Here is a 17,934-nt window from a genome sequence, read left to right as displayed (position 1 = left end):
GTCAAAAGTTAATCTACTTACCTGCCAATACATCTTATCAACTAACTCAGAAAGGAAACATAGAAATCTAAACCTCACTTATGTTTCCTGCTGTGAGACTGGTCACTACAGCTTTGACTAATGTCAGTTGTACTTACTGTGCCTTAGAAAAGCACGACAGTGATATATCCTTCTCGGGACTCGTTCAGTCCTGCAGGGTTCGGTCCTCTCTTCTGAGACTGGCTTGTTCTTTCCACCCTTACAATTAAAGCACTAACCCTTTACACAATCCTCCCAATGGGATCCTATATCTCTGGACACAGCATCTGCCTTTTTTTTTTTTTTCAGGTTTTACCTCTTGAGTTACAAACCTTTGGAAGGATTTTTGAAAACACCTTAATACCAATGACCCCAGGCCTAAAGGAAAACCTGAAAGCCTGCTTCATGCCTCATGGTACACTTGCATTGCTGCATTTGCTAGGGTCCCAACTATAATATTTATAGCTACAAAATGAATGATTATTTTACTGTTTTCCATGTTGCATAATAGCATCAACGATGGAAGAGTCCTCATCTGCTAAAGATCATTATTGAAGCATTTAAGGGTGAATGATATGGTGTCAGAGTTTTGCTTTCAAGTATTTCAGGAACAAAAAAAAAGAGAGAGAGAGAGTAAGGGAAGATAAATAAAAACAAAATTATAAAGATATCACAAAAAGACATCTTTATCCACCAAACAAGTTACAATAAACAAACCTGTAGGAGACGTCCCTTATGTGCCTATTTATGGCCAAGCGGTCACTGTTACAGGAGTAGCTATGCATAATCAGAATCTTTTCTGTTTCTTTTAGGTATCTGAAAGTGACTTTGCTTTGGGCAAACTTTAGAGTTTAACTCCCCAAATTTTAATGTGGTGTGGGAAAGACACTTTGAAAATTCCTAAAAGACAAAGGCAATTCAAATGAGAGGCAAAAACTTCTATTTCTCATTACATAAATTTTAAACAAGAGAAGTACCGAATATTTTAACTATTAGAAATAGTTATTAAAATATACAAATAACAGCCAACTGTAACTTTCTCATTACCAAAAAAAAAAACAAAACTCAGGTACTGTAATCTTTCTAAAACTGGCATATAGACTGTATCTCGAGAATTCAAGAAATGAGCCATCCACAAAAGTCTAATATCCCACAAGAATAGAACAGAGTATTTTGGTTCAATTTCTTATGCCATTCTTTTTTTGGAAGTTTATAGCATTTCAGTTGTTTTTTGTATATAATTTATGTTTGGGAGCCCATAATATTCTATTCTTCAAGACCTGATTCAAATATTTCTACAGAAGAATTACACTATTAAATTCCAGTTTTACTCTAGTGATTTCCTTTCTTTTAAATCCTTTCAACCTTGTCTGTGTTCTTGTTGACTTAGATATTTTGTTCACAAAAAGGTGTGTCTCTTCACCCGCCTTATAAATACCTTGACTTCATGTGCTTTGACGACTATTCTCTATTTGTATAACTGGTACAAATAAATGTCAACATGGCAGGTTAGAAAAGCATGTTCTTGAATTTAATCCATGCCTGTGGATGTGAACCATCATGTGTAGGACCTTTTTTTTCTTTTAGGTGCACGGTCTGGGAATTGAACCAGGGTCTTCCCCACGGAAGGCGAGCATTCTACCACTGAACCACCCATGCACCCAAACATAGGACCTTTTGATGAGGCTACTTTAGTGGAGGTTTGACCCATCTCATTCAGGGTGGGTCTTTATCTTATTACTTGAGTCCTTTGTAAGTAGAATGAAATTTAGACAAAGAGAGAAAACGCTTGGAAGCAGGAAAGTGAAATGACCTGGAAGGAAAGAGAGACACCAAGAGATGCCACTATATGCCTTGCCGTGTGACAAAGGAGCCAAGGCTAACCAGCAGCCAGCCCCAGAGCAGGAAGCCAACCCGACAACACCCATCTTTGGGGAGAAAACATGGCCTTGATAACACTTTGATTTCACCTTTCTTTAAGCCACAAAACCATAAGCTGGTGAACTCTCATTGTTTGACATGGACATTTCATGGTATTTGTTTCAGCAGCCTAGAAAACTAAAACAGTGGCTTACAGGAGGGTAAGCATCTTAAAGCAGAAAATGAAGAGAATGAGAATAAATTAGAAGAGGTATAGCTCCAGATTTCCCGCAAACTGGATAGTCACTCAAGAATCAGCAATTTATATGTAGAATGGAATGATATCTTAATGTTTTGTTAATTTTTTTAATTAATAAAAAAAGTTTTTAAAAAAAGAGTTAGCAATTAATTTTCTGAAATTTATAAATTTATATCAAAGGAGTACAATTCAACCATACAGAAAAGCAACCCAAATATCTAATGAGCCGTTTTGTACTAAGGAAAATAAAGAATAACCATAGCAAAACAAAATGACAGATGATCACCCAGAAATGTCTTCGCTTCAACGTTCCAATGATCAAGTCATCTGGTTTATGTTAACAGGCCAATGAAAATTTGCTATGCTAGGAACGTAAACATGGAGCTTCACAGAATGAAAAAATGGGTTCCATGTGCAAGAAAATATCTATTATGTTCATGTAAAAATTATGAATTTGTCATTTAAAGCTTTGTTAACTCTTATATCTCCACAATACCATTCCTGTCCTTCAAGGATAAAATGTAACAATGACCTGAATTATTCAACATTCAAATTAAGCCAGTAATCATATTTTTTTGCCCTTGAAACACTCTCAAAAATAAATTATATCTAATTAGCTTAGAGAAATTGCATATATCATGATTTGAGAGCTAGAGAATCCTGAGCACCATTTCATCTTCAGGCCTGCTTTTAGGTAAAACTATCTCTCAAATGGCGGTTTTCCATATTATAATGTACTCACGCATCTTCTTTTACCAAAATACTTGAAACCTGTATTGAATTAAAAACACACACATTACAGGATTCCACGTCTCTAAACAGGAGAAAAGGAGCAGAACTAACTTCAGTGCAAATTTAGAATAAATAAATAAACAACATAGTAAACTAAAGTTTATCTGGTCAAAGGTTTTGAGTTCAGTTTCCTTGTTTAGAGAAGATATTTTGTTGTATTAGTTAGGGTTCTCTAGAGAAACAGAATCAACAGGGAACACTCACAAATATAAAATTTACAAAAGTGTCTCATGTGACCGTGGGACCGCAGAGTCCAAACTCTGCAGAGTAGGCTGTGAAGCCAACGATTCCGATGTAGGGTCTGGATGAACTCCACAGGAGAGGCTCACCAGCTGAAACAGGAAAGCCTGTCTCTTCTGAATCCTCCTTATAAGGCTTCCAGTGATTAGATTAAGCATCACTCATTGCAGAAGACATGCCCCTTTGGCTGATTACAAATGGAATCAGCTGTGGATGCAGCTGACATGATCATGATTTAATTCTGTGAAATGTCCTCATCACAACAGACAAGCCAGCACTTGCCCAACCACCATTTGGCCAAGTTGACACATGAACCTGATCATGACATTTGTCATTTGGGAATATTTTGAGGAAAGGAATGTGGATCAGAGAAAACCCTGTGTTATCTTGAGGAACTTTGAGCTAAATTATAACATGTAAAAAATAATATCTAGGGTGGACCATGGTGACTCAGCAGGCAGAGTTCTTGCTTGCCATGCCGGAGACCCAGGTTCAATTCCCAGTGCCTGCCTATGCAAAAAATAAATAAATAAAAATAATATTTAACACTTACTAAAAACAACGTCTGTGTAAGCATTATCTAAATACTTTACATATACCATCTCAAGCAATCATAATAGCAACTTCTGAGTATATCTATTAAAATACATATTTACAAATGAAAAATATGTATTAAACTGATGTACAAAGCTAGTAAGTGGTGGAATTGTAATGGCCAGGTTGTGTAACCACAGAGATACATTCTGCTTTGCCTATCAGGTGTTGGTATAACTCTTATAAATTTATAGCTACAGAATGGAACATACTTGCTTCACTGAACTGATGTACAACTTAGCCAACCAGTTCCTCATGAAGGGAAAATTTATCACTTCCTACACAGGACCTTCAGGAGAAAGAGACACTGATTGAAGAATCGGCTAGCTGGAAATGTAGTGGCAGTCTATAACTGATGAGAATAGAAAAGGATTGTTAGATTTAAGGATTCCATTTAAAAGGAATTTGGTAGAAGAATTCCAGTAGGAACCAAGGGGATAGTGTTAAAGGTATTAACTGGACTAGCTAGAAATATGGTTTCCAATTGAGAAGGCTTTAGGTGTTCTTACACTCTGAACTTCAAAGGGGGAGAATTTTAATAGATTGTACAAGTAATCCCAGAGCTAAAGCCCTGTTTATACAGAACTTTTATTTTGCCCATATGGCCTTCTATGACTATGTAAATAGTCTTTGGAGAATTTCAGGCACACTTTAGTTTATTCCTTTGAGAAATCTTAATCCTTTTATACAAAATTTAATTTTATAGAAGTAGGTAGTTTTTTTAAAGACAAATATACTGATGAAGGCCAGGATTCAGATTCATTCAAACATTTTCAGGTATAAAACACCTATAGTTCTTCAGGTCATTGTCCTAATTTGCCAACACTGTTATGACAGATACCACACAGCGGGTTGGCTAAAAGAATGAGAATTTATTGTCTCACAGTTTTGGAAAGCAGAAGTCCAATCAAGGTATTGCAGAGCTTGCTTTGCCCCAGAGTCTGTAGCATTCCAGCAATCTTCTGTCCATGGTGTTCTCTCTCCTGTGTCCACCCATCTGATCTCTGCTGACTTCTAGCGTCTACTGACTACCGGCTTTTTCTGATTGACTGCATTAGAATTTCCTTTGCATATAAGATCTCTAGTCATATAGATTAAAACTCTCCCTGATTCAATTTGGCCTCATCTAAGTAAGATCTTGAAGATCCTATTTACAAATGAGTCCATACCTTAACTAATAAAAAAGATCTTCAAAGGTCTTATTTACAAATTGGTTCACATGCATAGGATTGCTTATTAAAATTGAACTAGTCTTTATGGAAGCCATGATTCAATTCCCAATGGTCATTAGGCTGACACTGACAACACTTCTGAAAAGTAGTGTTTTGAGATGTGAGCAGGTTTTTAGTGTAGGTGTGTGTGGTCTCCCAGCTCAAGTAGTTGAAGCATTCGAGTCCTGTGAAAAGCAGACTCTGAGAAGGAATTAGGTGTTGAAGAGATTTATTGGGTAAAGCAACTATCAAGGACAAAGAAGAGTAGGCAGGGAAAGCCTTCCAGTACAATGCAGGTTTAATAACAATAAGAAGAGAGGGGAAAGAAAGTTGGATTAAGAAAGAGGTGTGTAGGAGGTGTCTCCAACTACAAAGCAGTTCTAGGAATGTTTTAACCAGGCCAGTGGGGAATCCTTAAACTAAAGACCCAAGTTAGAGGAATCCCATATCCTGCAGGAAGGGACCTACCCTGGTATCCCTACAGAGCTCAGTCACTGATTGAGATCACTCAGAGAAAGTGTGGATGGGAAAAGTCAAAGCATAGGGGCTGCAGCTATGGTGATGGGTGCACCATGACCCTCACAGTGAGTGATTGGAACAGCACATTCCCATGACCACTTCAAATACAACATTCATTTTTCAAAGTAAGATTTTGATATAATCATTAAAACCAGTTTGTTTCGGACGCTCAAGTGCTCATGATATTACATGTAGTTTCCTCCTTTACATGGCTGTGACTAATTTTCTGCTCTCTGCCAGGGGATGTTTGTTGTACTGTATCAGAGACGAAGAAGGGAATCAGTCATTGGCATTTTCATGGAGAAAACTGCTCCTTCTTTCTTTTCCTTTTATTTCACTCTTCCACAGAAATAAAAATATAGTAAGCCCATACCAAAACAAAATGTATAGGGAAAAGAAGGTAAAAACAACTCCCTTTTTAATCTATTTACTAGCCTGCTTTAATATATTTGTCAAAGACAGCTGGGGTTTATGGTGTTGATACTGAGATGTTGTATGAAAAGGGGGCAGTGGGATTTCTCATTAAACAGGGTTGGGTCTGAGCTGGTGCAAAGGTAGTTCAGTGGTGGAATTCTCACCTGCCATGCAGGAGACCTGCATTCGATTCACAGTCCACGCACTTACCAAAAAAAAAAAAGAACCCAGGGTTGGGTCTGAATGCCAGTTCAGATACTTATGAATTATGTGATATTGAGCAAATATCTTATTATCTTTCTTCAGCTGTAAGATGGCATAAAATAATACCTTATAGATACGTTACGAGGATAAAAAATCATTTTTGTTCAATGACCCCTGCACAGAGTGAGCGACAAAATTTCTTACTACTTTTTTTGGGTTGAATTCCATCCCCACCCCACCAAAAAGACATGTTCAAATCCTTACCCCCCAGCCCCACAAATATGACTTTATTTAGAAAAAGGGTCTTCAAAAATGTGGTTATTTGAAATGAAGTCAAAGAGGATTAGGGTGGGCCTTAATCCAATGTGACTAGTATCCTGATAAGAAGAGAGAAATCTGGACAGAGAGAAGACAGACCAAAAGAAGACGCCATGTGAGGACAGAGCAGAGATTCAAGCTTGCTGCCATAAGCCAAAGCATGTCCAGGATTGCTGATGGCCCTCAGAAGCCAGAAGAGAGACATGGAACGGATTCTTCCCCACAGGCTTCAGAAGAAGCACAGCCCTGCTGATGCTATCAGAATTCTAGCTTCCAGAACAGTGAAACGATATATATATATTTTTGAGTGCTGTATGGTGGGGGTCGCCTTCCATTCTTTCTCCATGTGAGTATCCCGTTGTGACTGCACTGTTTGTTGAATTGTTGGTGTGGCTGTTGCTGTTGGGAAGTCCATGGGCCGGGAATCAAACCTGCGCATGTTTGTTATCTTAGTCAAAGAAATTTGTAGTTCTTTGCTGTAGCAGCCTGGGAAACCAACACACTTTAAAAGGTCTATTAAACTTTTCTGGAAATAGCCTCCAGATTCTGGGAGATTACGATCAGTAAGACCATTTATAGACATCAAATCTTCTTGGAAAACTTTCTCAAATATATAATAAAGTAAATCTCTATTCTTAGCTTGTGCTAATTTTGTTGAGTATGAACATTTTATCTTAAAAAAAAATTCAATAGAAACAGGTATCCTTGAAATATCGTCAAAGTTTGCAGCCAAGATAGTCAAAATGTAACAACTGTTCCCATTCCCCACTGTAAAAAAAACGAAAACAGTTTTTGAACAAATGATGTATAATACACAGGCAAGGCCTTTCAATGTCATCTTTCCCCAAACGGGAGTTCCTGCCCCCCCAACAATGCTTGGGCTCATAAGGTGTCAGCTCTGAAAACTGACAAAATTGCACCCTTGTGTGAGATCTCTTTTTATTTATTTATTTATTTTTAATTTGTTTTTAAATACCAAAAAACACCAAACACAAGCATTCATAACTTTTGATTATTCTGTTCTACATATATAATCAGTAATTCACAATATCATCACATGGTTGCATATTCATCATCATAATTATTTCTTGGAACATTTGCATCTATTCAAAAAGAGAAATAAAAAGAAAACAGAAAAAAATTCATACATGTCATACCCCCACCCCTTCCCCTCACTGATCACCAGCATTTCAATCTAAATTTATTTTAACATTTGTTCCTCCCATTATTCATCTTTTTTCCATGTGTTTTACTCATCTGTTGATATGGTAGATAAAAGGAGCATCAGACGCAAGGTTTTCACAATCACACAGTCACATCGTGGAAGCTATATCATTATACAATCATCTTCAAGAAACATGGCTACTGGAACACAGCTCCACATTGTCAGGCAGTTCCCGCCACCCTCTCCACTACATCTTGATTAACAAGGTGATATCTATTTAATACATAAGAATAAGCTCAAGGATAAACTCTCGATTCTGTTTGGAATCTCTCAGCCATTGACACTTTATTTTGTCTCATTTCACTCTTCCCCCTTTTGGTCAAGAAGGTTTTCTCAATCCCTGAGTCTCAGCTCATTCTAGGGTTTTTCTCAATCCCTTAATGCTAAGTCTCAGCTCATTCTAGGATTTCTGTCCCATGTTGCCAGGAAGGTCCACACCCCTGGGAGTCATGTCCCACATAGACAGGGGAGGGTGGTGAGTTTGCTTGTTGTGTTGGCTGGAGAGAGAAGCCACATCTGAGCAACAAAAGAGGCTCTCTTGGGGGTGACTCTTAGGTCTAATTTTAAGTAGGCTTGACCTGTCCTTTGTGGGGTTAAGTTTCATATGAACAAACCCCAAGACTGGGGGCTCAGCCTATAGCTTTGGTTGTCTGCACTGCTGTGAGAATATCAAGAATTCAACCTGGAGAAGTTGAATTTTCCCCCTTTCTCACCATTCCCTGAAGGGGACTTTGCAAATACTTTTTTATTCACTGTCAAATCACTCTGGAATTTATCGGGGCAAGATCTCTTGAAAAATGAACCTAAACTTGGATATTACATTAGAAATGAGAAGATGAGTTCCATGCCTTTAACATCATGTAAATTTAGTATTTTTTATCTCTTCCTGGGCAATGATATAATCAGAAATACCCAAATGAAAGAATAGGTAGGAACCGTAAATACAGAGAGAATGAACATCACATGCTGGAAACAGAAGAACAGTGTAAACAAGTTCCTCTTCTTCATGAATTTTTATTTAATTTCATGTTCAACTTGAAAATTATAAAATAGCATAAACATTAAATGTAAAATAACTAACCTGACTTTGCTTCTCAGCACTCAGATCACATAATGCTGTGCTAGTATATAAGCATGAAAATGTGTTCTGGGAAGATCAAATTTCCCAGCTAGCTGACTAAAAGACATTAACCCGCCATTATTTATTAGGTCTATTATAAAAGAAAATACCGCATCGTCTCAAAACGGAAAAAAAAAAAAATTTGTCATGGTTCCCAGGAAGAAAAAATTTAAAAAGCAAGGATTATCCTTGAAAGCAAATGAGAGAATAGATTTTTTGTCTTTTTTTTTTTCTCTCTTTTTTAGCAAGTTGTCAGAGGAGTTGCCATGGGCACCAGTAGGAGCCTAGGTTTAAATGTCAGATCTCTCTTCAACTACTGTCCTCACAGCATTCTTTCTTTGTTGGTCTGTTTTTCCCCTCAGGCTTCATTTTAGGATTTAACTAAACAGCCTTTTTATCTCCCATTCTTGAAGTACCTCTGTTTTTTTTTTTCCAAAACCAAAAAATGTTTTTGCTTTTAAGGAAATAAATCATTGATTCTTATGTTCTTTCATTGGTTCAGTGCATCTATATTCATGTGCTATAGAAGGGAAAACATCTAAAACAGACAGAAAAATAGCCAACTATAATCAAGACGTACTAGTCATTTTAAGCGGCGCAGAACGTAGCCAAGTCAAGCCATCTTAATTGTCTTTAGGCAGAACAGTGCTATATGGCTTGTAGTATAATACATTACTTACTTGATAGAAATGGTTGTTTGTTTGTTTGTTTGTTGTGAGTAGAAAATAAGAAATACCCACAAAGAGTCAAATGAGAAGGATGAAAATCTTATTTTGGAGGTAAGATTGATATGGGCTAACCTCAACAGTATTGGAACTGATATAGCTTACATACAAGTTTAAAAGAGTTCAGAAAGCACTGGAAGAAACACAAGTTGCTCAGTCTGGCAGAAGGCATATGGGCTTGACTCCATTTTATTTAAGAGAAGGTGAATTGGCAGGTTGATTTTACTCCTAGGTTTTCATTGTCCGAAGACCAAAACTGAGCCCAACTGTCTGTCCTGGGCTTTTCTTTCTCCAGACTGCGTGCCCTCTTTCCCTTTGAAAGGTTGGGCATTCATGTTTTCTAGACTTTTGGCTAATGTTAGCATGCAAATGAACATTATTGAACGCTGAAACAGTTCCGTGAATAGAGAGGGCAGGCATGTGGAGGGATTTATATCTCTGTTGATGCAATTGTGTCCGGCTCTCTCGTCTGGGGTCCCAGCATGCGCGCCATCATTTGCATAAGTGAAGGGCAGCTTCCCATTGGAGGGAGAGGGAGAATGCCACATTTCTTTCAACTGAATGCTTGTGGGCTAATCACTACAGAAAAGTCCATGTATTATGTGAGTGGATTTGAATAACCCTTCAGAGAAGGGGCCATGCAGAATTACTGAGTAATCCATTTAACTTCCCTCAGACCAGCAGCATAGCCTTTTACTTCCCACTTAAAATGTTGAATATCCTCAAATTAAAAGGTTTAATTGCTGGAGGACAAATTAAATTAGTAACCTGTAGAAATAAGATGGTCCCACAGCTTCCAGGAGAATACTATACATCTTAGTAACTGCTCAGGAAAACTAATAATATAATTTTAATATTATCCCACAGAGCAGCAGTTAAAATATTATTGTCCTAATAGTTAAATTACTATTGCACTGTATATCAGAAAACAATCTTTGAAAAGAATATAAATAACATGATGTTTTAATTCCTCCAGGCGGGAATAAAAGTGAGAGCAATCAAAGGGAGAGAAAGGAATGCAAGAAGAATGAAAGGAGGCCATTTTTGATAGTCTTTTTCTTGCCTGAAGCTTAGCCTGGCAAAACGCTCCTCTTTTCTTATCTTTGGCTTTTTTTTTAAATCTCATTTTAATAGGGAATAGGCATCCCCTTACACATAAATAATTCAATGCTTTAGTCAAGTATGTGCTGAAGATTATGCTATGATCTCAAAGTTGTAAGAAAAAGAAAAATAAGACAAGGGAGAAATAAGGCAAGTGCAATGATAGGAAAGCAGGAAAAAATATAAATGAGTCTAAAAACATGCTGCATAGTCCAGAGCAGGAGGAATAGCCGTAAAGGTTTAAGTGGCTAAGTGGTCAAGAAAGGTTTCTTACCAGTGGGATAAGCAATAGGTTTAAAGCTGCAATTACCACTAGCCACAGGTAGCTATTTACATTAAAAGTCAAATTAATTAAAATTAATAAAATTTTAAAAATCAGTCCTTCAGTGTCACTCACCCCATTTCACATGCTCAGGACCTACCTGTGACTGATGTGGCTTTCATACTGGACAGCACGGATGTGGGGCATTTTTTTCATCCCAGAAAGTTCTACTGAACAGGGCAGTGCAAAAGGATGGATGTCATTTGATAGTAAAAGACCAGGCTTGCAAGATATAGCAAGTGGACCAAGAGTGAACAAGGGAAAATGGAAAGGAATATGACATTATAGTCTTGGGAAAAGGAAAAGACTAGACTAACAGTTCTAGAAATTTTTATATTGGAAAATAGAGGGAAAAAATCAAGGAGGGCCTAGACTGGAGACTTCTGAAACTCAGGTAGAGGAGTTGAACAGGGAAACAACATGACAAAACTGTACTGAAGGATGATTATTCTGACAGTGATATGATTGGACAGGGAGAGAAGAATCTGAAGATGAGAGTTCAACGGAAGGAAGCTGCCACAATAACCCTCCTCTGCAATGATGACAGCCCAGACTGGAGGAGTGAGAGTGGGAACAGGAGAGAAAGAATGGATACTTTTAAACAATTTTAAGGGAGAACATTTATAGAAATTGGGCGTGAAAAGAAAAAACAGAGAACGAAGGAGGGAGAATAAATAGTCACTTCAAGTTTGTTAACCTGAGTATTAGGAGAATTGCAATCCCCCAAAGCAGAAATGGGAATGTGATAGTAGTTCTCAGTCATTCACTCCTTCCTTTATATGCCCCACATGTTCACTTTCACGCTCTCCAGAGTCATGATTTCATGACTTCTCCTCTCACCTCGACATCCTTGTGCCTCTCTGCCTCGTTCACCATCAGATGATGATCTTGTCTCATGCTTCCTGGGGAAAACAGAAGCAAGCATATAGGAAATCCTTCATCTTTCCTCTACTACAAGCTAGTCGGTGACTTTCTTACCCAACCATAATTTCCCTCTCTCACCTAACAGTGGATGAAGTGACCCTCCTCCACTTTTGTGAAGGTCTCCTCCACTTATCACTATTCTTTACTCACTGGTTTCTTTTCCAGCATCTTCCTGACAGTATAAGGACACTCTATTGCATTGTCAACTTGACCACTCTTTCACCCTCATTGTTCAGGAGCCAAATGTCGAATGAGATTAACACCCACCTTTGGTTTCAAGGTAATGTTATTCCCCTCATAGCTGCTGGTTTGGGAAATGGCAGTAACCTACACCCTAGTCATTTAGTTCATAAAATTCCTCTGGACACTGCAGTTTATCTAGGTTGGTTCAAACCAAGTGAACGTCAGGACTTTGGGCTTCTTCTGACTCTAAACTATATGCTGTACAGATACAAAGGCTAGAACTGCTGTTATTATTTTGCTATTATAATAAAAGCTAAAACTGAATATAAAGAGAATGTAAAGAACTGCAGAACTGAAAGTCACAGAAAAATCTACATGGCACCCCCAATTCGGTACATTTTCAGTTACAAAAACCATTCAGTTTTCTTTATTGCTTAAGCCAATTTGAATTAGAATTTCTGTAATTTGCAGCCAAAGCAAGATACTGTATATAAAGAATCCCCACTTCAAACATATCTTTCCCTAACCCTTTGTCCTCCTCTAGCTACTGTAACATTTCTCTGTTCCATCTCACAAAACCACTTAAAAGGTTTAGTTATAATTTCTCTCTCCTCCTTATTTTCCATTTACTCCTCAACTCATCCACTTGAGCTTCCTCCAACATTCTGCTGAAAAATCAACAATTACCTCCAGTTCACCAAATCCAGAAATAACTTCCTTTTATTCATTTTACTTGCTCTCTCAGCAGCATCCAACATAACTGATAATTCTCTCCATCACAAAACACTTTTTTCTCTTGTCTTCCATGAAACCAGACTCTTCTTCTTGTTTTTCTCTGAGCTCATTGACTCAGAGTTCAGTTGCAAGGGATAGAAAGCTTTCTAGCACCTGAAGTATAAAGGGGTATAAAATGGGGAATTAAGACTGTTCAAATAATTGGATGAGCTGGAAAAGCAGGCTTTTTTTTTATATTGAAGTGGCTCCTAGAATAACATTTCACAACTGCCAAAACCAGAACTTTGAGTAATCAGAAAGTCACCTCTGGAATTGTTGTCACCAGCTATTGGGGACTGAATCACATACCCCACAAGAGCATGTTCTCAATCTTAATCTACATTCAAGTACATGTGAACCCATTAGGAAATAAGACATTTTGAAGATGTTATCATTAAAGTGTGGCCAAATTCAATCAAGTGGGTCTTAATCCATATTACTGGAAGTCTTATAAAGAGAGGAAATTTGTATGCAGTAGGAAAAGTCGGAAGTTCAACAAAGCCACAGGAGAAGAGCACGGACGTCACTACGTGACAGAAGATTGCCACAACCAGAGAGCTGGCAACTCTGGGAGAAAGCATGGCCTTGCCGACATCTTGATTTTGGACCTCTAACCATGAACCAATGAATTCTTGTGGTTTAAGCCAACATATCATTTAGGAACTTTAACATAGGAACTTTAACAAACAGATACCAGGAATATATGTTTTAGCTGTAATCCATAAATGCCACCATCATCCACAGAGTTTCTTAAGCCAAAACCCAAGGAAGCAACTTTGAGTCTTTCCCTTATTGTCTGAAATCAGTCTGAAATCAGTCAAGTGTAACTCCAAAGTAAATTCTGAGTCTGCTACTTTGTGTTATGTCCATCACCATCATCCAAGTACAATCCTCCATAATTTCTCATACAGACCACTGACAGACTCTCCCTGCACCAACCATTGTCCTCACTGTCCACATAACATTCAGAAGGATCATTTTACAATCAAACAGATCATAAAATCTCCTTGCTCAAAATTCTACGATGGTTTTTCAACTGCACATGAAATAAGATCCCAACTTTCCATGTTCTACATAAACTAGCTTCTGCTCAACCCTCTGCCTTTCTCATACCTCCCCACTTTGTCCACAGTCCTCCAATCACACTGACTTTTTCCAGTTCTTTGAACATAACAACTCGCCACTCCATTGGGGTATTTGCACTTACCGTTCCTTCTGCTCAGAAGTCTTTTCTCCTGGATAGTTATATCACTGGGCCCTTCTGATCATTCATATTTCAGCAATTTCATCGAATGTATCTTCTCTGATGTCCAAATCTAATCAGCCTCTCCCAGTCACTTTCTATCTCATTATCCAGTTTGTTGTCTTCTTAGCACCCTAACCGCCTGAAATTCTTTAGTTTATTGTCTATTAAGTTCCAAGAAAGCAATAATGTGTCTATCATTCTCTCCACCATATTTCTAGTTTTAGCCAGAGATGGAGCCATAGTAGGCACTCCATGTATGTCTGTTGTAGCTTGATTAGATCCTTGGCAAACAAGTATAAACCAAATAAGTGCTTAGAATCTCAGATGCTATTTATTGGTAAGTAGCATAGTATGGTGAGAAGAGCTTGCCATTCTGCAGGATGGAACTCTCTTCTGGGACAGGCATAGGGGTGAGTCAGAGCCCATAAAGACAAATTAGGAACTGGAAAAGCTACCAGTCAGAATGCTAGAGGAGAAATGAAACAGTATCCTTCTGGACTAAAAAAATACATATTAGCAAATGTTACACTGAGTTCCAAATTTCATTGAAAACAGAACATATTTCACTTATAAATCAGTTCCATGATACATCATATGCTCACATGAAATAAGCCAGAGTCTTTCTTGCAGCTTGGGCACATTTTGGTTGTGAATTAGACTCTCAAAGGGACAAATAAGCTCTTTTAACAACTGATAGGTACCTCTTAGTACACTGCAAAAGGGTGATAATTATCCAAGTGATTCTTAGAGAAGTAACATTTCAAAAGAGATAATGTTTAGAAGAATAGGAAAACAAGAAATTTTTGTAAGAGAGTTCTATATGTGGGTTGTGTGAGAAAGAAGGTAGATCGTTTCAAGTTTTTAGAAATACCACCTTATTTGATAAGGAAGAGTCAAGTCTCATCAAGGGCTGGTTCCTAGCCTGGATGACGTTGTTTCAGAAAACCTCCGAATTTAAATGAGCTGACAGGCAAGAGGAAGGATACCTTCTGCACCCTCACAATTTGGGGAAACATGAAGGGTTCCTGATAAAAGAGAAATCCTCAGCCTTTCTGGAACACATCAATCAACTATCAGTCTCAGATTAATCATGCATCAGAGAAAAATCCTAACTCAGGTGAGCATCATAACAGAATGTTTTTATCCCTAGGGTACAGGTTTAATAGAATAATATTATTATTACTTAATATATGTGCATGTGCTCTGGTATTTTTCTACACAAATCCATAATATTAATACGCTTTCATTTCATCAGTAACGCAATCTTTCCTAATTCTTTTCATTCATAACGTACTGATTATCATGATCCTAAACTGACTATTCCGAATGATCTCCAGTCTTTTCAAAACTAAATGTAACTAAAGATTTTTTTTTCTGTTATAAAGTCTCCTTGCTCTACAAAGAAAATTGAGGCAATTAAATGTTACATTTCCCCCTTTTAATATATCCACAGCTCTTGCTTTATCCTATTTTCTCTTTTTGTCCATTCTTCTTCCAATTTAAAGTGTCTTTTTTTCCCCAAGACTAAGCCTTACTCTTCCTACATCCTAAATATTATATTTTCCCATATTTTCTTGCAGGTCTTCCTTTCAATCTCTTCCTTTTCTTGTCCCTTATGAACCTATGTTTTTAAAAGTTCCACAAGCTAAATAAGGAAATTTCTACCTAAAATGCTTCATAGAGAATTGATACATATAAGAGGCAGCAAAGTATTAGTCTGAGTAATCAGAAATAGTGTGTAAATTAACTCAGGTTTATATGCACAGGTCTTCATGTGACTGGCAGAATGGAAAGTCGCAAACTTCCACAGAATAGACACCACCCTCAAGTGAATAAAAACACTTATCACTGCCAAACTTTTTCTAGAATTTCAGCATCACTTTTTCTATGTTTGAGCACAAACTTCTCAACACACCTACAGACCTCGACAGCTTCCCTCTGTTAGTCAACTGACAGCCTCCAAATCATCACTTTAGATAACCCAGGCTTCAAAATTTCTCTACTACTATTTTTTTTCAAGTTGATTTAACTCATACTAAGTTTATCATAAAATCCCTGGATTATGATCTTTGATCCCTTCACTTTACTAAAACTGGATACCAATATCAATGAATTAAATGAATTGTCAAGAAATCCAAAGACCTTTTTTGTCAGGCCTTAACTTAATTGACTCGGTAGCAGCTGATATTGCTCTCTATAAACTCTCCTGTCTGTTTCCAATGGTTCTGCATTCTTAATGCCTCCTGTACATCTTTGAACCTTACTTAAAAGTGAAAAACTCCTAAGGAAGCATTCTCTAAACATGCGTGCTCACTGATCATACATTCTCAATTCAGATGAATCCCAGAGTTCTATTTAGAGTCCTGAAATCACTTCAAAGCTCAAAACCCATGGTTGAATGCCTGCTGGCTCTCTTCCCCTATCACCTAAAACCCAAACACTCACTCCTCCTTAAGTATGTGATACCCATTAAAAGCAAAGGCTTGGTAAGAAGAGGAGAGTCACTCTAAGTATATGAAGACCTGGTATAAGAAGTAAAACTATACACAGAATCACCGAAATGCACTAGTACCAATGAGTAGAAGTCTTAGAAGTAGGTTTTGATTCATTATATGGAAAGCATCTTGTAATTTGGCTTCCTAAAAAGGGAGTGATTTAAAGAAATTAGAAAGTCATCTGTAAATAGTAGGTGCTTCATAAGTATGGATTGCTGTCAGTAAATCCATGAAATTCATGTTTTGTTGCATCAATAATTTGTTTCTAACAAAATTGAAATTTTGTAGATCTGATAAATTTAAATAAATGATCATACTTTTCATTTATGTGTCATATATCAGATAAAATTATGCTTCAGGTGAATTCATGTTGGTATTCTCCTTTCTTTTGCTTTAAGGAGGCAATGATACGTTAAACAACACACTAAACAGATTAACGGTCAAGAAAAATGATAAATCGAACATCATTTAATTTCAGAACTTATTTTTAATCAAGAAATTCTGCTTACCAAAAAGAGAGAAAGAGAGCAAAGAAAAGAGAGAGAAAGAGAGAAAAGACAATCCAAGTCAGAAAAAAGATATCTGACAAAGAACTCGTAACCGAAATAAACAAGTCGAATAAAAATGCAAGCCTTGTTGTTTCTAAGACTATACTTCTCTCCCAATCCATCGCGCCTGCTCTTTAGATGCCAAAAGGAGGCTTCAGGTAAAGTTCTCCCTGAGCAATAGAAAAGGAATCATGAAGATCCCATTACCAGCAACAACTGAAGGGCACTGTTCAGTCTTCAGCTTTGCATTCGAGTGAAATATTTACGGTGTCACGTTTAGGCATGTACTTGCTATTTTAGATGAGAAAGACACCCGCTGGAGTACTTCCCAGCTTTCTCTATTGTTATAACATAGTCAGTTCCCAGTATAGTTTATTCAAAACATTTATTATCCATTCCCTTCATAAATGCTCTTTAACACAATTCAAGCACAAGATGTTCAAGTAGAATATGGATGAGCAAAACTGTGAGTTTTGCCTGAACTTCTCTAGAGTCTAGTTTCTAGGAACAGTACTTCTTATGACGTTACTACCACTCTGTAATGTCTTGCATGCTCAGTAACACCCTATATTCCCTTTTATCTTAGAATATTTTAATATTTCCTTTTTTTCGATCAATACATTTCTTTAATGTATCTATGTTTTCATCCATGTGTTTTTAGTGTTCATCTCTTGTTGGTGAAGTAGACATCTGCTCTTTGAATAGTGTCCCTGGCACCCGGGTCTCAAAACTGCTCTAATCTAAAAGCAGACTTTCCTGTGCTAATGGGCTGTGCTGCAAACTTCAAACATCAAGGGTCATCTGTAAGGTCGTTACTCCAGATGCTGTTCTGGGAGGCACAT

At 37.4% G+C, this 17,934-nt stretch overlaps 1 long non-coding RNA gene across 3 annotated transcripts in view; it reads right to left on the bottom strand.

The window, feature by feature from the left end:
• LOC143668419 (uncharacterized) overlaps nucleotides 1–17,934 on the bottom strand; it is a 190,682-nt gene that overhangs the window by 58,901 nt on the left and 113,847 nt on the right. For all 3 annotated transcript variants that reach the window (XR_013168434.1, XR_013168435.1, XR_013168436.1), the window contains exon 4: nucleotides 11,763–11,824. This is a non-coding gene — a long non-coding RNA (uncharacterized LOC143668419). The remainder of the gene's footprint in view (nucleotides 1–11,762; nucleotides 11,825–17,934) is intronic.

The sequence above is a fragment of the Tamandua tetradactyla genome, chromosome 24 (genome assembly GCF_023851605.1).
Source record: "Tamandua tetradactyla isolate mTamTet1 chromosome 24, mTamTet1.pri, whole genome shotgun sequence".
NCBI lineage: Eukaryota > Metazoa > Chordata > Mammalia > Pilosa > Myrmecophagidae > Tamandua > Tamandua tetradactyla.
This window is presented reverse-complemented; position numbering and strand designations above follow the sequence as displayed.